This window comes from Mustela nivalis (assembly GCF_964662115.1).
Source record: "Mustela nivalis genome assembly, chromosome: 13".
Taxonomy (NCBI): Eukaryota; Metazoa; Chordata; class Mammalia; order Carnivora; family Mustelidae; genus Mustela; species Mustela nivalis.
Window position 1 is genome coordinate 91,100,132 of NC_139032.1, and position 19,506 is coordinate 91,119,637.

The 19,506-nt window shown below is 61.7% G+C and overlaps 1 long non-coding RNA gene across 1 annotated transcript; it reads right to left on the minus strand.

Annotated features, from left to right (window-relative positions):
- Positions 1-16,720: 16,720 nt before the first annotated feature.
- LOC309845926 lies at positions 16,721-18,842 on the minus strand. Its single transcript, XR_014301606.1, has 4 exons — positions 18,704-18,842; positions 17,528-18,392; positions 16,954-17,098; positions 16,721-16,786 (listed from the first exon to the last, which is right to left on the minus strand). It is a non-coding gene; the product is annotated as an uncharacterized lncRNA (long non-coding RNA).
- Positions 18,843-19,506: the final 664 nt, after the last annotated feature.

Genomic DNA, 19,506 nt, shown 5'->3' on the forward strand with positions numbered 1-19,506 from the left:
CAGCTTGTCCTATGGTTCTGTTTCTCAGGAGAAGCCTGCCCAGTATGGCCTGGAGCAAGGAAGTCTTGGGGACGGGCGTGTGGGGAGAGAGGGCCATGGCTCCAGGTTTCCCAAGTTAAAGCCAACAGAGGGGCCTCAGGATCCGGGAAGACGATGTGACTCAGGAGGGGGTGTCACCCAGCACCAGCAGGGAGACCACAAGGACCAGTGGCCGCCGTGGTGGAGAGGGAGCTCCCCATGGGCCCAGGAAAGAGTCAGCTGTGGCTACCACCCAGTGTCCAACCATCAGGCAACCCAGGCCGGGGAGGAGCCCTGGAGAGGCCCCTGCTCCCTGGGAGGCTGGCCAGCCCGTGGCTTGGGTTGACTGTCGGGAGAGCTGCGGGGTCGCTCCAGGCCCCAGGCTTTGTGCTGAAGCCCTAGGGCCCGGCTCACAGCGGGTGGGACCCGCAGCCAAGGAATCTGCTGGTTCTACCCTGCGGCAAGATGCTTCCCCAGAGGGAACTCCTGACCGAAGGGGACCGTCTTGGGCCTCCCACCAGGACTAAGTGGAATTATCGAAAGTCTAAATCTCACTACCTTGGTGCACCCTCTGTGTGTCCCGCCACGTGAAAGCATTTTCTGTTCAGTGTTTTCTCTGTCCCCCACTCTTCCTGCCCAAGCTTGAGGCCCTTGGGGCCCCAGAGAGGGGAACACCGGCGGTTGGGGCAGGAGAGCCCCTTCACCTGGGAAGCCGGAGGCCGCCCCTCCCCGAGGAGCGGGGCGAGGGGGAGCCCCGGGGAGCCAGCAGAAGCCCCCACTCCAGGCTCCGGGGAGCCCCTCACCGGCCTGAGGCAGGGGAAGGGGCTCTCAATTAGTGTTGAGACTGGGGGTTTTCGTCAGACAAGACTGAACATTTTTTAATAAAGTACTTTGGACGGGGCTTGGATTTATAGAAAAAGTTGCAAAGATGATTCAGAGACTTCCCGCCCTGAGGGTCGCAGCGCGCTGGGTCACAGCCAGGACACGCACCCTGAGTCTTACTGGCGGCCTTTCCTAGGGCGCCGGGGCGCTTAGCTGCTGAGACCGAGGCCCTAGTGACGGGGCGTGGCGCTGCCCAGGAGAGCCCGCCTCCGGGAGAGAAGGCGGGACTCTGACCTCACGGGGGCGGGGCTCCGACCTGGAGGGGCGGGGATCTCACCTCACGGGGGCGGGGCTCTGCCCTGGGTGGGTGGGGCTTCGCCGAGGCGTCCTGCGCACCGGGCAGTGGGGAGCCGCCGGGACCACAGCAGTCTGGGGATTCCCTGGCACAGTCTGTCCTTCCCCGCCGTCCCCAGAATGTGCCTGTTAGTGGCCAGCGCCCGGCCCACAGTAGGTGCTCCGTACGTTGTTGTTGAATGATGAATGTACGCAGGGTGGGTGTGGGAGACATTGGGAGGGCTGGCAGCCCTGGGGAGGTGCAGGGGCAGAACACCCCCTGTCCCAACCACGGGACACCCGAGCCAGCTGCCCAGAGGGTGGCGGAGGGCGGGGTTGGGGAGGTTCATTCTGTTACCAGAACAAACAAAACCTCTTCCCTCCCAGGCCAGCGGCAACTCACCCCCAGCTCTGGGTGCCCCGCCCTTCAGGGTTGACAGGGCCCTCTTCCTGGGAATGGATTTGCACACCCCTATTTTAGGGGCCCTGAGACTCGGCTCCCCTGGGGCACACAGCCCGCAGCCCCGAGAGATGCACTTAGTTCCAAGTGTCCTTGTCCTTGACCTTCCCCTCCTCCACTGTCTACCTTCCACACCCTAGAAGCTTCTGATCTAGGTGCCTCGCGCATCTTTCCCTGAGCTGGGAAGACCCGGGGCTCAGACCCCACACTGAGCTTCCTGACCCTGCTTTGCACAGTGCCAGCGGCCCAGGAGGGGGACTGACTTGCCGCCAGCCAAGCCTGGCTGCGGGTGGATTTCGCCGACCCACCCAACGCGCACGCCTGCCTGGCCCAGAGCCCCCTCGACCCACAGCTGTCCTGCTCTGATGGAGGTGTGCACGTCCGTGTGCGGAGAATGGGGGAACCGGGCAGCAGGTGATCTGATGTCCTGGTGTGGGCCACAGAGCGCTCACGGCAGTCGCCCACGCCGGCAGGAGGGAGCGTGCGCTCGGGGGCCTGAGATGCCCAGGCCTCAGTGGTGACTCACCTGGTTGAGTCGGGCCCTCGGACTCGGCCCCCGAACTTCCCTGTTGGGGAGAATATCCGACTTTGACACCACCGAATGCGTATTTCAGTAACGACCCAGGCTATGAGCCTTCAGAGTCTTACAATTGTATTATTAAAAAGAACTCTCGGAAGGCGCCTAGAATGCATCAAAGTACTCAATATTCCACATCTGATCATAATTAAAAGTAAAAAATATGGCCCAGAAGGGGGCTGCTTGTGACAGATTTGCTGCATGGGGCTAATGGGAGCATTATTAACACGAGGAAATTGCTGGAGACAGGCTTGGCAGGATGCCTGGTTTTGGTGCGTGTGGAGGGTGAGGGGGCCGGTGGCCATGAGTGCTTCTGAACCCCCAGGCCAGGTCGAGCAGCGGCTCTGACCCCCGAGCTCTGTCTGGTACCTATTCTGGGGACCCAAGGCCTCTGTGCTGACTGGGAACGGGGGTCACCATGATGGTGTGCTGGGCAGCTCCGCGGAGGGCACCGGATGAATATGGGGAGGCAAGTGGTGGCAGGTGCTGGGCCCTGCTGCCCGGGGACCCTGGAGCGGAGCCTTGCATCCCCCTGCTGCTGCGGGGCTGGCACTCAACAAGGGCCTTCGGGGACCCTCTGCAGCCCGGCCCTTGGCTGAAGAGAGCAGCCTGTCCCCCTTCCCTGGCTGCTTCTGCGGGCGGCTAGCATCCGGACTCATGCAGGTGGGCTGTGGACGGTCTGGGCCCCGAGCCTGGGCCTGGGGGCAGCTTTGAGCACCTGCAGGATGGGCGGCGGCCTGGGGTCAAGACCGTGTCAGAGCTGAGTTCTCTGGGGATCCCACCTCCTCCCTCCACCCAGGGGCTCCTCCTGGGGCCACCCACCTTGAACCTCCTGCACACCCATCTCTGACTCAGGGACAGAGTCCGACAGCGGACCTGTGGTGGGGGAATGGAGCCATGCTGGGCTGCAGTGGGGTTAGCATCTGGTTGGTGTCTCGGGGGCGGCTGGAGGGAACAGGGGTCAGGAGACACTTGCCTTACCTGATCTCAGCCGACAACAGGACAAGGGAGCACGGTGGCTCATTTCCATGCGTCCCTTCTCAGGCACCCTGCACTCAGAAGACAGAGCTTGCCCCTCTCCTCATAAGCCCGGCGCAGCTGCCTGTTTCCCGCTTCCCCATCCCAGCTCCTCCGTGCCGAGTGGACGGTGCAGATGCCGAGACAGGTGGCCTTGTAACCCTCTGCGCCCCATACCCTGTGGACAAGGGCCTGGCGCGCACACAGAGTCCCGGTACAGGTCCCCCCGCAGCCACGTGCCAGGTGTGTTGCTCCTGCCTCGGTTGCCCAGTCTGGGGTGTGCTTTACAGTATGAGATGGTGAGGATCAGGAGGGCCATATAGGGGAGGGGCAGGCACATGGGAAGTGCGCAGTCCTGGTGTCAGCTGCCACGAACTCAGACCCAAGTCCTGCTCCGCTGGAGGTGGCCCGGGCTCCAGGCAGCTGTCACCGGCCTCCCAGCGCCTGGGGGTCTTGTTAACACTCAGATTCTGATGCGTTGGGTGTATGGGTTTCCCACGGCTGCCGTTAGCTCAGCACAACAGGGATCCGAGATTTATTCTCCCTGTTCTGAGGCCACGGGTCCAGACTCAAGGACTGCGCTCTGCTGGAGGCTCGGGGGGACAAGGCTCCTTCCTTGTCCCCTGCAGCTGCTGGGCTCCAGGCGTCCCTCTGCTTGGGGCCACATCCCTCCCGCCTCTGCCCGTGGCTTCTCCTCTCTGGTGTCACATCTCCCTCTGCCTCTGCCCTTAAGACACTGGTGGCAGCTGTCAGGAGTGACCTTCACAGGGGGATGGGACTGTGGGGTGGGGGCCGGGGGCGCTGGGAAGGAAAGGCAAAGATATAGGGGAGCCGCATCCTCCGAAAATCGCGGAAGATGACGGATGACCGCGGCGTTCCTGCTGGCTCGTGTCTTCGCGGAGGCTCCTGGAGGCGGAGGAGCAGGAAGAGGTTTAATTACGTGCCAGGAGCTGAGGAGTGATTAGCCCACGGGCCCCGCGACGCCCCGCGTTACGTGCACTAACTACACAGATTGCACGTGAATTACTGTCGGCCCCGGCTCGTGATTTTTTTTTGGAAGAATAATTTTATTTACTCAACACGGGCTGAAAGAATTATTGAAATGAGAGAAATGGGGACGCAGGGGTCCGACCGCTCCCAGGGAAGGGGTTCTGCGGTCAGATGGGGAGAGGGCGCCCTCTCCTTGCTCACCGCCCCCTCCCCGGCAGAGATGCAGTGGTCCCAGTGTGGACGCCTGCCTGGCTCGCTGGCGATGCTGCCCAGGAGGGTGGCTTTCATCAGGAGCTGCCCTGTCCGCGTCCCCCCACCCCCGTACTGCCCCCTCCGGCCACGAGTGGGTACCTGTCCGGAGGCCGGCACCTGCAGGATGCCGGGAGACCAGGGTGGGAAAGCCGTGCTCCCGCTCACAGGGCGTCTGGACTTGCAAGCTGGAGAGACACGAAGGAATATTCCACACGGCAGTGGAAGGTGTGGAGAAGTAGAGACAGAGCCGGGTCTCAGGAGAGAGTGGGGTGGGGGGCGCGCAGGGCCTGGGTCTGGAGGACACAGGGCGTCTGCAGCCAAGCCTCCCCCATGGGAGGCACGACAGGGTCTGTGTCTGCTACTTGGGATGGGGCTGTGGTGGGGAGTGTCTACAGGCCGAGGGTTTCCCAGCAAGGGGAGGAGCCCAGAGCCAGAGACCCCCACCCTCCGGGCTCAGTTTCACAGCTGCCAGAGTCAAACAGAGCACCCCCGTCACCCTGAGGCAGGACATCCCCAGGAGAGGCTAAGTGAGTGTCCAGGCCACGGCACTGGCGCAGGATGGCAGGGGAGGGGCAACCCTGTGCCCAGAGGGGTTCAGACATGCACGTGTCCCTCCCAGGGTCGTGGTGCGAGCCAGAGCTGGAAGCACCTGCCAGAGCCCATATGGTCTCCCAGGCCCTGCTCCCCCAGCCCTGCTCCCCCTGCCCTCCTGCCCGGAGCAGCTCTGAGGGATGGCTGGGAAGGCCCCAGCAGGTAGAGATGTTCACCCCTCTTGGCTCTCTTCATTCTTCTTCCCTGCCGCCCCTCCCCCCCTCCCCTTTCCCCTCCCTCCCCCTCCCTGCCACCGTTTCTCTCTCTCTTTCTCCCTCACTCCCTCCCTGCTCCCATCCGGTGTACTAGAGACTGACAGGACCAAGCCCCACTGGGGCTCCCCATCAGACCCCCGTCTCACTTTCGCCCACCCATCCTGGCCCTGGGGATCACCACTGCCCTCTGTCCTGGCAGGCCCTGGGCCCCGGAGCCCTGAGGTAGGCACACCCAGTGTGCCTCAGGTGGGCGCGCTCCGAGCCACAGCACCAACCCAGACCAGCTGGGTGGGCAACCCGGAGTGCGGCTGCTGTACCCCCAGACTCGCCTGGTGGCACTGGGCTGGGGCCCCAGGGGAGGGGAGAGGCCACCCCTCTTTGGATGTGGTCCTGGTGCCTCCCTCCGTGGCAGTGGCGGGAGGGGGACCCCACAGCTGGGACGCCCCTCCAGGCTCGCCTGCACTCGCCCCGAGTGTCCGAGGGAGTGCACCTTGGGGTGTCTCCTGCCTGGGGGACCCTCTTCCTCCTTCTAACCCTCCTGGGTCCAGCTACGCGGAGGCCTTCCTCAGGAATGAGCCGAGAAAAACAAATTGTGTAATTTCTGTGATTTTACACGGGAGTTAGATGCTCTGATGCACAATCAGGTAAGAGATAAGGAAGAATGGTAAAACTCGGGCTAATACTTTACATTTAGGATTTTTCTTGAGACGACAGTAAATAGTGAATAAAACACGTCATGTGGAAGAAAGGAGAAAACTCTGAACTTCAGGCCCATCACTAGCCCATTCTCCCACTTTGTTCAGCCAGAGCCCTGCATTACCACTTTGCTCTGGGCCCCCCAATGTAGCTCTGACCCACGTCCCCACCCACCTACAAGCTCACTTTTCCCAGGGCCCACTCCTGTCTCCGTCCCTGTCCTCCGGCCCCCTGCCCCTCTGCCCTCTTCCCCCTCATAGGCTCCTGCTCCTTAGCCTTCCGTGACTCCCACTGTCCAACCTCGCTGTGTGGCCTCAAGGACACCTTCTAGGGACGCCATGCTCCTCTCCCAGCCCCTCTGTCTTGACCCCAGGAAACCACAATTTACAAAGGAGAAGGGCCCCTTTGTCTTGTGCTCCGGGTCTCCCAGATGGGCTGGGATTTGGCCGAGAAGAGAAGGGAGTCCAGTTCCTGCCTGGAGGTTCTGATTTCTGGCCTGCGTCCCCTTTCTCTGCACACATTACGAAGGTGCCCCTGGGGTAGCGGGGCCTGGCGGTCTCTGCGTGTCTTCACCGTCTGACAGGGAGCCACCCCCTCGGACATGGGGTCTGCTCTGAGTGTTGCCCTCCCAGGACCACTCTGGGGCCTCTCGGAGCCCCCGTGAGAGGCCACACATGGGGCCCCTGGCTGCCCTTTGCAGACCTCCACGGCCGGCAGGGAAAGAAAGACTCGTAATTAGTGCCCCCCACGTGTGTGGAGATGCCGGTGGCGGCCCAGGACCTGCTCCGGCGTCTGAAAATTCCTCCAGATCTTGTCTGGTTGTTAATTTGCACCATCTGTGGGGAAAGCAAACGTGACCTCTGCTGGCCCAGACAGGCGGATGGCAAACCCCGAATGCGTGGTGTTTCTGTGTTCTCGCTGCTTGCCAATGACTCCCCAAAAGCACTTCCAAAGGGCACATGGGCCCGGGAGGGTCCTCTCCAGAAGGGCTTTGGTCCTTGGGACGAGGGTGCCTTTGCCTTGGGGAGGGGCTTCCAAGGGAACAGAACTCAAAGCAGGGACTCAGCTGGAGTTGCGCAGGATCCTGAGTTTGGGCACACGTGCCTCGGGAGCAGTGACGCGGGGGCACCCACGCAGCTGTGGGGGGAGACGGAGGCGGCTGGTGCAGGTTGCTCCCCCCGCCCGGGGCAGCTGGTTTGGTAGACGAGTAGTTCGCCTCAGCCCCCACAGCTCAGCTGGACTGGAGATACCCGTCTCCACGCAGGGCACTTCTCGCTTTCCACGTAAAAGGATGCTTTTGGCAAACCTCAGGATATTGTTAAAATTTCATGGGCTCCCCTTAAGCAGAGGATCTGTGCCTGGCCCAGGTGTGTCTCCCGCTGGTGGGCCGTCTCCTCGATGTCACAGAAACCAGAGATCATCCTGGAGCTGGCAGGACAGGTTGGCCCAGCCCTGACTTGCTGGCTGGGACTCTGTCAGAATGAATTCATTTCCAAATAAAGCATTGTTAACACCACTATTAAATGCCTGATGACTCTTTTTTTCTTCTCCAAACTGTGTTTCAGGGCCAGGCTTGGCCCGCAGTGATGAATATTTCATTGTAAAGCGAGCCCTCGAGGCTCCCGCGGCGCTGTGCACATCACGGGGCGTGGGGAGGCCAAGCCAGCAGGTCCCATGGACGTATGGGGCCCCCCCAGCTCGCAGCTGGCACATCGGGCTCCAGAGGCCAAGAGGCCCCTCCCTCCCAGCGAGTCACCAGCGGGGGACAGGGCGGCCGAGGGCTCGCTGTCCTTGGTGCTGAACTTTACTTGTGCTGCGGCAGCTTTCCCTCCGAGGGCGCGCGGGGCCCGGCCTCCCCGCTCTTGGAGCTGGACTCCCAGAGCCCCGAGGAGCGTCCCTGCAAGCCCCAAGCCCCCGTGAATGCCCCAAGGCTGTGGTTGCGTTGATTCATAAATAAGTGTGTAGGCTCATTATGAAGGTGCTTGGCACAGAGCAGACGTTCATTAAACACTTGAAATATGCGCCCATGGCCGGTGAGTGAGTGCAGAGATATGAATTAGTTAATTAAAAGGCACAGACGAGCCACTGGATGTCTGTTAGTCCTCTGTAGGTAGTAGCCCAAGAAACGAGGGTTACGGGCTGGGACGCACGCCAGCCGATCAGGCCTGGGGCCCTCGCTCCTGCCAGGATGCCCCTGCTCCAGCTGGAGGGCCAGCTCCTGGACGCACTCTGCTGGGGACCAGTGTCCCCTCTGAGGGGCTGTTTGCGGACCTGACCTTCTCTGGACGGCTCATCTGGGCGAGGAGCTCCTTCCTGGCATGTGGTAGACCCCCCTCACCCTTCACTGTACTGCGGACAGCTTTTCTGAAATATTTCCCTGGTAATGAGAATCCGAGAAACCTCATTAATCCTGACAGCCATAATTAGGGTTCACAGACATTGTGTCTGGGGCTGGCTCAAGCCAGTATTTGCTTTCTCCTCAGATACAAAAGGGCTGATGGACAGAGCGAGTCTATGAATCAGTGCCCACGAGGAGGAAGGGCGTGCCGTCAGCACTCCGGTGAACGAGCGGATGCCGGCCTGGGCGCTGACTCAGGGAGGTGAGTGACGTCCTCGGAAAACTGCGTGGTGGCTCTGCAGCCCCCAGCCCTCCCACGGCCCTCACAGGAGGCCACGTGACTGAAGACATCCCAGGCCGTGCTGGGTGGCACCGGTTCTGTGCAGATGGCCGGTCACCCACCTGTGGCCGGAACTGCCACCCCCTGGCTTCTTGCCTTTGGCTTCTCTCTTAGAATTTAATTGAATAGATTTCTTGCTAAGCAGTCTTGGGTTCACAGCAACGTGAAGACACATTTGCAGAGGATTGTATTAGACGGTAGTACCATGGCACGCACCCACCACGCCACCATCGCACAGATGGAGTCCCTCTCCCGAATGGTCTCCGTGGTCCATCCACCACCCCTGGCAACCCCTGAGCCTCTCACTGTCTCCAAAACTTTGGCTTTTCTAGAAACCCATAGAGCCCCGAACACACAGCACTCGGCCTTCCCGTGCTGGGGCCCCCCCCGACACACATGTGAGGTTCTTCCATTTGTGGCCTGACCCCTCGCTTCCTTTTAGCGCTCAACACCATTCCTCTGTCGGGACGGACCACACTTGATTCATGCACGTTCCTTCTGAGGGACATCTTGGCTACTCCTGAATTTGGGCAATTCTAAGCAAGACTGCCATAAACATCCATGAAGGCGGTTTTCAGTGGATGTAGATTTTCCACGAATTGGGGTGAAGGCCGAGGGGTGCGGTTACTGGCTGATATGGAAAGAACGGGTCCAGTTTCATAAGAAATGGCTAACCCGTGTTGCCGAGCACCGGCCTTGTTCCACGGTCGCCCGGCACTGACTGCGCGCCGGACGCGTCCCGTGTTCAGGAGGCCGGCCGGTCCCAGAAGCACATGGCGGGGTCTCGCTGTCATTTTGATCGGCATTTCCCTGCGGTCAGGGGACATGGAGCATCTGTCGGCCGCCGTACGTCTTCTCCGGTGAGCTGTCCGGATATTTTGCCCATTTTTAAAATTGGGTTTTTTGTTTTTTCTCATTGTTGAGTTCTAGGGGCCTGTGCCGTGGTTTCTCACTGCGCTAACATTGTCTTTTGAAGAGCAGAAGGTTTTCATTTTAATGAGGTCCCGCTTATGGGCCGTTTCATCCAGGGATGGCACCCCCTCCCTGGGGCCGAGAAGTCACCGACACGCCCAGGCTTTCCTGGGCTTTTTCTCTCTGATCTGGAGGCTTCAGACCTTACGTTCAAGCCTGCGCTCCATTTTGAGTCAACTTTTATGAAAAATTAACTTTTATGAAAGAGGCGTGGGCCAGGGGCCTTCCCTGGAGGGCATACCTGCACCCTGGTGCCTGGTCTCTGCCCCTCCAGATGAGAGAAATCCTGGTCAGCGACCCCCAGCTCAGTGCTCGCGCCCACAAAGTGGTTAGGAGTGGGGAACACGCGGAAGTCAGCGCCTTCACGCAGCGACTTCTCCCGTCTTGTTCCCTTCGGAGCAGATGCCTGTGGGCTGTGCAGAGCCTTATGCTGATGGTGCTGGCTGGTGGGCCGCCCGCCAGAGGGGCTCAAGGGTGTGGGGTCGGTGAAGCCCATCTGGAGGGTCAGGAAGGCTTCCTGGAGGAGGGGCTGTCCAAGGGAGATTTATGGGCCAGATGAGAATTAAGTCTAAGTATCCGTGAGGGGAGAGGGGGATGCGAGGGATGTTTCTGTGCCTGCCTGGGAGAGGGTCCGGCAGGAGTACGTCGGAAATCGTGCAGGATATGCGGATGTTGGTGTCCGATGCCAACGGTCACCAGGGGCTCGTTGGGCTTGAACAAGTCGGGCTGATGGCTGGGGACAGCTCTGGAGAATGCAGTCTCTGGGACGCGGGGTGTCTCCACACGGCCGACTGCGGGTCTCAGCCTTGTGTTGCGTGGCTTTGGGGGATTCAAGGAAGTGGGGTTTGTCCTGGATTGGTGCTATCTGGACGCAGGGGGGGATTTTCAGTCACAAGGCAGGAGGGCAAGGAAAGGCCAGAGGGCCCGCAGGGTGCCTGGGGGCTGGGACACCAAGCTAAGGAGCCTGTGGGAGGGGCTCAGGGTCTCTAGAGCTGAACATGGGCAGGAGGCATCAGAAGCCCCGTCGCTCTGGGGTGGAGACGCCAGAGTGTTTGTGTTCTGGGGGCCAGAAGGAGAAGGAGGTCCCAAGGACGGTTTACCAGCAGCTGCCCGGGGCCCTGCTCTCCCGGACCGCTTGCACACTGTGCTCTGGGTACCTGAACAGGGTCCGGTGCTGGGGACCCTGGGGAGCCGGCTGGGGCCCCAGCCCCCCTGAGCCCCATACTGAGGCTCTGCATGGATCCTTCAGACTTTGGTTCCAACATCATTTTGTTTTTATTTTAATGCATTTTTCAAGGTTGAAAGCACAGTCTAATGTAGCCCACTGTTAATCGGTCCAGCAGTACCTAGTATGGTCATTAGCCCCTGGGACCTCCTGCTCTGGAAGCAAGTGGGCAGAGGCAGGCAGGCCAGGCAGCTGGGGCCCCGGGGGGCCTCCTCACCATCCCGACCATCAGTTGCTGTAGGTTCCCCAATTGTAACTGGCCCTGCCCCTCCCCCCTGGGACCGCATAGTCCCAGACTCACGTCCCTCCTTCTCCCTTTGCTTTCTCGTAAAAGCCAACAGTGACTGGGGCAGAATGGATCCGCACTCAGCACTCTGGGTGACCTCTTGCTGTTCCTGTGAAGCCAGGTGATGTCTTCCCCAGTTTACAGATGAGAACATTGAGGCTCCGGGTAAAGGCTTGTGCTCGCGTTGTCCTTCCACTCTGCGCTGCGTCCTGGTATAGCTGGAGTTTTGACCGAGTCTGACATAGGATCAGTGGGGAGCCTCATTCACCCCAGAACCCCCAGTGCCCCATTTTGTCCACTTGGGGGGTCTTGGGGGGAGTTGTCTCGCCGCCTCCAAAGTTCTGCTGGGGGTGGTCAGGGCTGTGCGGTGGGGCCGGGTGGCCCGCGCATCGTCGGGGAGCAGTTCCAATCAGCAGGCAGAGCCCACAGCAGTCCCTAGCGGCTAGAAGGTCTTTATCACGTCCCTTTTTTTTTTTTTTAAGATTTTATTTATTTATTTGACAGACAGAGATCACAAGTAGGCAGAGAAGCAGGCAGAGAGAGAGAGGGGGAAGCAGGCTCCCTGCTGAGCAGAGAGCCTGATGCGGGACTCGATCCCAGATCCCTGAGATCATGACCTGAGCCGAAGGCAGCGGCTTAACCCACTGAGCCACCCAGGCGCCCTATCACGTCCCTTTTTTTAATTACATTTGTGTGAGGGCTGTCGCAGCAACAGCCAGGGGGGGCTTCTCTGCTCCCAGGGACCGCAGCCATGCGGGAGAGAGAGATCGGCCGTGGCTCGGACCCCCATGGTGCTCCGCCATCTCTCTGCATGGCCTACGGGTGCAGCTGGGCACTTCGAGGCCACTTGAGCCACGGGCCTCGGGGCAGTGGCTGTGGGGCCCCTGGCTGGACCGTGGCCTGACCTGTCCATCTAGGCCCTGTTTGCAAACCGAGGCCCCGATGTGAGCTGCAGGAAGCCACCGAGGGGACATGCTTGCTGGAGCAAGCCACGGTGTCTGTGCAGCCCCGGGGAGCCCCGTTCAGAACCCGCCACGTGCCTGGTGCTTCCGTACATGGACACTCGTCTTGCCAAGGACTCTGAACACCTGGCCTCCTTGTCCAGGGTCGCCCAAGGTCGCCCAGCTCGTGACTGCTGGGGATCAGCATCTGGTCCATGTTTGTGTGGCCCCTGGGCCCATGTTCTACCCTTGACCACACCGTGCCCCGGCGAGGGCCTGGGGAGTCCTGTTTGTTCCCCGGCTTTGAGACCCCAGAAAGGAAGCCCCTTCCCAAGTACTGCGGCTGTCAATCCCTCACGAGATCCTGGCCAGGATCCAATCTTGGGGGCTTCAGGGAGCGAACAGTGCCCTGCGGCTGCCAGGGTGCTCGCAGACCTGACCTCGGGCCCCCCAAGGACCACAGGAGCTGGTGTACGGGCCCAAAGACTGGCCCCCATGGGATCCCCAGGGACACACCGAGGCGAGGCCTTCAAGCTCCACTCACTGGCATTCGTGCACCCAGGGAAGCCCGCACCTCTGGTCACAAGGTCACATGCGAGGTCAGTGCCAGGTCTGGCCCCACCGGTCATGCTGTAGGGCCCCGGCAGGGCTGCTCTGGGGACCTTGCAGCCCCGCACACGCCCGTGGCGGCTGGAGCGAGCTGCCCGGTGCCGTGGGTTAGCTCGCTGCTGACTGCTCCACCCCTGCCCCGTCCCCGGAGGCTGTTGGAGCTGGCTGAGCAAGCAGTGGGCCCGGAGAGCCCTCCGGAGTCGGAAATTCCGACAGCATTTCTGTGGTGTCATAGCTGATGGGCAGCAGGTGCCTCTGACGGTTGCAGGGGAGGAGAAGGTAATCTGGGGCAGAGAAACAGCGATCGATTGAGGCCAGAAGTTACCACTGCCACCTGTCTCCGGGTGCCTGGCTTCAATCCCCAGCCCCCACCCCCGACTTCGGGTGCTCCGGACACGGTCCCGCCACACACCTCGACAGCTGCACTTCCCAGGCAAGGAAGCCAAGGCCTGGGGGGCTCTGCTCTCCCCACACCCACCTCTCAGGGGCTCTAGCACAGGGGGCGGGCTGACCCCATACGCCTGGGCAGGTCATGGCAGTGGACATTTGAACTTGAGAGGTTGGTGTCCCTCTGTCTGCGTGCACGGACGTCACGCTGAGCGAAGCAAGCAGGCAGCGGGCAGCCCCATCTACACCACCCCCCGCCCTGGTGGGGAGGGAGATGGGGGGTGGCGCCCAAGTCTCTGGGTGGGGGGTTTGGGGAGACTCCCCTTCCACTGGACAGAAGTTTGGGTTTTCCACGATGAGTTGTGACATCTTCATCAAGAACAAATGTGGCGTTCTTGGACGGTAAGGGGCTGTCTCAGGGTCTGTGGCCACCCTGGCTGTGAGGGGGAGGGGCTAGGAGTGCTGGGCCTGGGCGGCGAGTCCCGGCTCGTGGTGTGCGAGGAAGGGTGTCCGGGGTCCCTCTGCTGTCTCTGCATCAGCTCCCTGAAGCAAGCAGGGCCCACTGCTCCCAGGGGAGTCTTGGGGGATGATCCAAGCCAGGTATGCTGGCGGGAGGGCCTCACCTGGACCCTAGCTGTCTCTGGGCAGGTTGAGGGTCCTCCCGGGCCCTGTAGCAGATGCTGTGATGTCCACCCAGATTCCCTGCCCGAGCCCCAGCACCCACCCCAGCAGCTGGCAACACCTGCTCACGGCGGCTGTCCTCCAGCCTTGGCCACAGACACACTCCTGGTCCATGGTCGCTGCCCCCTTGGGTTGGGGGATGGCAGCCCGTGCCAGTGATGAGCTGAAGCAGGGGTGCAGAGGCCTGTCTGCCTTGCCTCAATTTAGGCCAAGTCTGAGGGGCCTAGACTGCCCTGTCCCCATGTGTTATGCGGGGGCCTGGCAGCTGCGGCCAGCTTGGCCCTCTGCCCACGCCACCTCCTGTAGCTCCTGGCTGGCGAGCCTCTAGGACCTGCTCTTCGAGGAGTCTGCTTCTTGGGAAACCAAGCAGGGACAGGCCCTCCACTGATGGGCAGGCTCCACCAGTCCTCCCCTCCCCAGGAGGTACGGGCCAGTTTGGGCCCCCCAGCCGGCCTCCAGGCCCCTGTCACACGGAGCCTCTGGACACGGCGGCTGCCCTGGGCTGTGTCTCTGGGACCCCGCCTCCCTGCTCCATCAGACTTTTCAGATGGAGCCTCTACCCCTGCCTCCCTGGGGAGGTCGGTAGGGGTCTGGAAGCTGGGGGCCACATGGTGGGAGTCCCACACTTGGGGACCCAAGACCCTTTGCCATGGGCCTGGGATGCAGGCCGGCGGGAGTGTGGGGCTCGGCTCTGTGCATGACCACCTTCCCTGGTCTGTATAAGAGGGGCGCTGGACTGGTGTGGGGGCAAAGGCAACAGTCTGCTCGAGCGGTCGGGAAGCACGCAGTTAATGTCATCGGTGCTGCTTGGCCGGCTGCATCCCCATCCCTCCGTAATGGTCCTTGTTACCGGCAGGATGGAGCCTCCCGGCCTCCTGCCCCTGCCTGACCCGGGGCTGCTGACTGGGCGGCGGGTCCCGATCTGCCTCCTGCGGTCGCTTTAGCAGGGCCAGGGAGGGGAGGCTGGCCCGGGCTGGGGCTGGCAAGGACTGCGGCTCACCTCAGGCTGGGCCCTGGGCCTTGAACAGGCGCCGTGCCCGCTCCCCGTGCTTCACGCTCCTTGGGAGGAAGCAGATGGGGCTGTCAGCTCTACTTATGCCCAGTCTTCCCAAAACCAGCCAAGCGTGCCCCGGAACAGGGGAGCGGCTCCTCGGAGCAGCTGGTGGGGCTCCAGGCTGGCATCTCCTGGGGCCCCGTGACGCTGATTAGCAGGAAATAATGCACAGGCAGAGGGCGCGGGCCCGGCGAGGACCTGCTGGCCCGGGGCCCAGAGCTGTCATCCAGGCCGGCGTGCCCAGGAGGCCGGGGGTGCACAGCCGGCTTCCCTTGCCCACAGCTGGCCCCTTCCGTCAGCGTCCTCCGTGGGCCCGCTGGGGCTCAACCCTGGACCTGGGATTCCAAGAGGGATCCATCACTTGCATTCTGCCCGTGATGGAGGCCCCGAGAGGCAGGCCTCCCCCGGGTGCCCTGCGCCAAGTGTCTTCTGCTCGGCTCTCACCCAGAGCTCACTCTGTCGGCTCAAGGCAAAGCCACGCTTCTCTGCGTGCGAGCTCCTGCCTGTCTTCCCCTCCCCCCCCCTGCAAAGCCAACTCGCTCCGGTTTGTTGTGCCAGTGACGCAGGTCACGACAGAAAACCAGAGAATCCCAAGAATTGAAACGGGGCAGGAGAGAGTCCTTCCCAAGCCCTCATCCGGAGAGGGCCCCCTGCTGCGGCTTGGAGACGCATCTTCCATGTGGGTAAGACACGTGAATTTATAGCCCCCTCCAACCCGGGTTCCTGACCCGTTAATTTTACGTAGCAGCATTTTACCGGGAACGCACACCCGCTCCCTAAGTGCGTCTCTGCCGCCAGCGCGTGCCTCAACGTGTTCGAGCCTCGCTCCTTCGACGCTGGAAGCGGTTTTTAAAGCATCAACATCTGTGTGGAGACCTGTGAAACGTTGCAGTCGGAGTGGAATTGCTAGGTCAGAGGTGTGTGTGCGTGTGTGTGTGCACGCATTTCTGGAGTAAGGTGTTGCACTGTGTGGCGACGGTTGTACAGCACGTTTTACTGAGATGGGATTCGCGTGTACACGCAGCCCAGTGATGGTTAGTGTGTTCGTGGCGTTGTGTGATCGCCGACACAACCGATGTGAGGACACTCTCTTCGCCCCCAAAAGGAGACGCCCATCCCCACTGGCACTGACTCGAACCCCCGGTGCCCGCAGCCCCTGCCCACCACCGCCGCGCTGCCCGTCTCGGTGGCTCTGCCTGTTCCCGACATTCTCCTAAGTGGGATCCTGCAACACGCGGTCCCGAGGGTTGGGCTTCTCCCACCTGGCGTGCTGTTCTCGAGCTCATCTGTGCCGTGGCGGGGACCAGAACTCCGTCCCCTGCCATGCTTGCAGGAGCCCGGGAAGGCGGCATGAACCCTAGAAGGCTTCATGGGACTCCCTAAAGGCCGTGTCCGCTCCAGTGCCCAGCAGCAGATGGGGTGTGCGCGTCGGTCCTGATTGGGGTTTCTGGTGGGAGGGATCTCAGTGGGAGGTCAGATCCAGGCAGGGTCACAGCTAGGGTCACGTGGAGCCCCAGGAAGCCATCATGATCTCCATGCTGTCAGCAGTCTTTAAAAAATCTTCAAGCCAGAGAAATTTTAATTTGCCTGAATTTTGTTTAGTGTTGGAAAGACTAACGTGGGTCTCCCAACACCCAAAGCAATAGAAGGTGGGATACTTTGTAAAAAGTGGTTGCTATGACGATGGGGGAGGAGCCACTCGTGTTTGTCGGAGGGACTCCCGGACTGCCCCTGCTTGGAGGCCAACCAGCGCCAAAGGCGGGTTTAGGGGAGCTGGGACTGCTCCTTGGAGGCCTGTAGTGACCGCCGCACTCCACTGGGACCGATGCCCACCCCCCCACCCCCCTGGAAACTGGCCTGCATCCCGAGTTGAGCATTGCCCTTGGCCGGTCCCCTGGGTCTGTCTGGACCTGCTCCGCCGTCCGGCCTCCTCTCTGCATGGACGTTTGCAGCTCCTGGGTGTGACAGTGCACGAGGCTCTGCTGAGGAACACAGAGCTCGGTGGTCAGCTCTGTGCCCGTCTTCAGTGTGACCCTCCATCCCCCCATCCCCCGGGCGCCCTCAGGCCACCCAGCTCATGGGCAGGGAATGAGGCCCAAGGAATGGTGTTCCTACCCCAGAACTCTGACCTCACCTGGAGCTGTCCTACCTGGACTCATCCTTGCCCCAGAAAGACAGGATCCTTCTGAGCGTGGGGCTCAGTGGAGACGCACATCAGCCCGAGGGGGTGTGGCCCATGCACCGGTCACCATCGCATCTGGGAGCGGGCCGGAGGAGGGCATGGGGGCTGCCGGCTGAATAAAAGGGAAAGAGGAGCCAGGTGGCTGAGGGCGGCTCTTGGGGTCTGGGAGGTTCCAGGCTTTGCCTTCAGCCTGTGAGCTCCTCCAGGGGTCCAGCAGAGAAGGCAGCCCTGAGCCCCGCCTCCCAGGAGTGGGGAGCCCTGAAGGGTGGGGGCTGCGCTCCCCTGCACGTATAGGGATCTCTCTCTTCTCTTGAAGTGGACCAGGGAAAGGGCCACCGTGGAAGCAAACACCACCCCTCACCCGCTCACAGCCCCCGCCCCCCCGCCCCCCCGCCCGGGAGAGGGCCGCAGCCCCAGGGAGCAGGGGGCTCTGACCCCGTTGCAGGGAAAGGAGCTGCGCCGGACACTCGGCCACATGAGCAAAGGTGGAAACAAACTTCCGCTTCCTGGTCGGGGCCTGGGTGCAATTAATATTTCATACCCAGAGAAGGCGGTGGCATTTTGCTGGATGGCTTCAATTAGCTCCCGAGCCTCGTTCTCGTGCTAATAATCAGCTTGCTTATCATAATGGTTTATTAATCTGTTTCGCAGTGTGAAGTCACTCGGTGCCATGCAACCCTCCTGCTGCTGCCCGGCGTGGACAGAAATGGCTCGGGCCCATGGGCACTCCTGAGGGGGATCTTGTTCGTGGAGGGCTGGGCCGGGGAGCAGCTGGGAAGCGGACTGGGACAGGGGGCTCGCGGCTCTGGTGTGTCTCAGCCCAGAGGGCCCCTCCGGACCAAGCACGGGGCGGGGAGGCTCCAGCGTGGCTTGGCTCTCTCTTCTCTGGCTCTGTCCCTTGATGTCCCTTGACCCAAGGGGAAGGCTTAGGAAGAAACATCTACGTGGAAAATTCGAGGTGGGGTTAAGTAGCAGGGGAGACGGGAGACAGCGGAATCATTTGGGTGGGCAATTTTTTTTGTTCCAGAAAGGATTTTTACGCAGGGGCTGGCGTATCCTGCAGCCTGTGACCTGCCCTCCTGGGCCTGACCCCAGGGCAGCCGCTGCTTCACACGCCGAGTCCTGCCCGAGTCTCTCGGCCCCTCTTCCCCGCAGCTGTCGCTGCCTTGGGACGGTGCCAGTCTGTGGTTTTGTAGAATGTCCCGCACACTGGGTTTGCCAAGGACTTCCTCACGACGAGATCCACACTGGGCATTCCGGCAGGAGGACGGAAAAGCGTCCTTCTCAGCGCACCGTCCCCGGGGGACGCGATGGCCACAGGGCCGCGTGCTGTTGACCTTGACCCCTTCGCTGAGCTGCTCTCTACGGGGGGGGGGGGGGGGGGCTTCTCTCCTGCAAATTTTTCCCTTGAAAAGCGATTTGAAAATATTCTTTCTTGGAAAACACTCCTATTTTTCTGGTTGTAATTAGTAAATGGCTTGAGGGAGCTGCTCGGGGCTATGCAAATGCACTGTTATTTGTAGATGTGATTTGGGGCGCCCGCGGGTCTTACTGGGAGGGTGTTCTGCTCCCGCGCCCCCTCCCCGTTCATCATTCGACTCTTCTCTGGGAAAGAGCCGTCCCCCCACCCCCACGTTGAACTCTGCAGATAGTCCCGAAGGCCAGCACGGGCCGCAGATATCTATTTAGTTGGGTTGGATTGCAGCACTCTTGGTACCTGTGTTCTCGCCGGATCCTTCCGGCGCTGGCCGGGGCGGCTCCTTTGGGCTGGGTCCTGCGTCCCTGGCCTTGGGCCCTGATTTCCTCACCTCACAGGCTGCGGGGCCAAGCCCAGAACCCGCCTCTTCTCCGAGGAGGCCCCGGGGGTTCGGAAAGGAGGCCCAGTGTCTGCGTCTTCTGCCGCGTCGCTCCCAATGCTGCCCTCTTCCTCCCGGAGCTGTGACCGAGTCACCAGCCAAGGCCCCTGCCCTCTGTCGGCCCTGGGGGGGGGGCGGTTTGCTGGGCTGGGGGGCGTCCCTCATTCGTGTTGGCAGAAGCGGGGAGAGAAGGAAGCAGGTCAGGCAGGTAGAGACAGAGAAGGGATCTAGAGGCTCAGGGATGGCTGGCAGGGACGGGGGAGGGTAGTGGGGGTCAGTGGAGGGTCGTGGGGGTGTGGGACAGGGTGTCGGTGGGGGTAATGTGGGAGAGTGGGGCGTGGCGGAGAGGGGTTGTGGACGCGGGACACTGAGGCAGAGCCGTCCGACCCACGGCTGAGCCCGTCTGAGAGGGCACCGGACTGACCCTGGTTGTGGGCGTAGTGAGTGGCCTTGGCTGGAGTGCAGCAGGGGACTCTGACGGAGCCCCAGGAGGCGTGTACCCCCGTGCTGCCCGTGAACACCCTCTGTCCCACGTCCTGTGGTACAGCCACGTCTGTGCTCAGCGCGGACCCTCCCTGCTCGTTTCTCCAGCCCCTCAGCATCCAGCCGTCCACAGCGCTGGCCCCACCGTGACCCAGTTCCCCTTTGGGCCCCAGCAACGGAG